This window comes from Pseudochaenichthys georgianus, unplaced genomic scaffold, assembly GCF_902827115.2.
Source record: "Pseudochaenichthys georgianus unplaced genomic scaffold, fPseGeo1.2 scaffold_933_arrow_ctg1, whole genome shotgun sequence".
In the NCBI taxonomy this organism is placed as follows: Eukaryota; Metazoa; Chordata; class Actinopteri; order Perciformes; family Channichthyidae; genus Pseudochaenichthys; species Pseudochaenichthys georgianus.
Window position 1 is genome coordinate 45,575 of NW_027263461.1, and position 1,289 is coordinate 46,863.

Genomic DNA, 1,289 nt, shown 5'->3' on the forward strand with positions numbered 1-1,289 from the left:
GTTTCATATGGGTGTTGAGAGATGTATCCATACGTAGATCTAATGTTGCTCTCAAAGTGCACCAGATTGATGCTTTTAACTTCAACATTTAAAAAAAAAAATCTTTCCGGGGGGAGCATGCCCCCGGACCCTCCTAGAGAAGGTTAGGTCCCCCCCACTTAAATCATGTTCACATGGATAGGAAACTAAATACATTTGCACACATCTTGTGTCCATATCTTTCTGTTTTGGTGGTCATGCCACAACCGTGCACGTGCATGCATACGCGAGTCATGGTAAGATATCTGGATTAAGAGGTTGCTTTTTCTTTGCACAACATGAAAGAAAGGCGAATTGAATGGGCTGTGATTTTAGTATTTTTAAGCAGAGGTCAATAATTTGTACGGCCCTCGGAGGATGTTGAAAACATTGAAATGGCCCTTGAGAGGAAAAAGGTTCCCCACCCCTGCTTTAAAGTGTTGTTACTGACCTTTTTCTCTTTTATTTCCTTTCCCTCACCTGTAACTGCTGAGACCCTGAGGAACATGCACACTGGACTGACCTGGCAACCTGATTTCCACTGTACGTAATAGTATTTTGTTATGGTATATTATGTATATACATCAAAGGCACAATGCACCCCCCAGAGACACACATGTATTGTGTGATATTTTGCATAGGTCATGTGAAATCATCTTTACACACTAGAAAACTGTAGGAGCGGCAACTTGTTTTGAAATTGAATTTTTAATATCCGATAATAAAGTTGATCGGTTTTCTTTATTCTTCTCTCTTCCCAGCTCCATCCATCACCGTGCTCTGTTCCTGCAGGTCCTGCTTGCTAATCAATGCTCATATGTTTTTACACAATTACAAATGAAGTCAATGTATTGTAAGACATGAAGTTGTGCTTCATTCGGAGTCAATAATAAATTAATTCTGCCTTCAACTGCACAATGACTGTGGACTGCACCGACATCCATGTAGCTGCCCCCAGTAAGATGAACCAAGCAAAGAGGGTCACCATCATGCCCAAGGACATCCAGCTGGCCCGCTGCATCCGGAGAGAGGGCTTAGACTGACCTGAGACCAGCACACCCAAACACAACAGCTCTTTTAAGAGCCACCTACAGTTTCAAAGAGTTGCAATCCTACGTTATTATAATGATTAAACTGGTTCATGTATCACTTAGTTTACTGAACCGTGATGAATGAAAGAAATGAGTGAGGTAGTGGTTTAAAGAAGTTACAAAGACATTAATATATAATAATAATAATATATTTTATTTCGAGGGGCCTTTCAGGACACC

The 1,289-nt window shown here is 40.8% G+C and overlaps 1 long non-coding RNA gene across 1 annotated transcript; it reads left to right on the plus strand.

Moving 5' to 3' along the window:
• Positions 1-444: 444 nt before the first annotated feature.
• On the plus strand, positions 445-928 carry LOC139433677 (uncharacterized). Its single transcript, XR_011643067.1, has 2 exons — positions 445-561; positions 780-928. It is a non-coding gene; the product is annotated as an uncharacterized lncRNA (long non-coding RNA).
• The last annotated feature ends 361 nt before the right edge of the window (positions 929-1,289 follow it).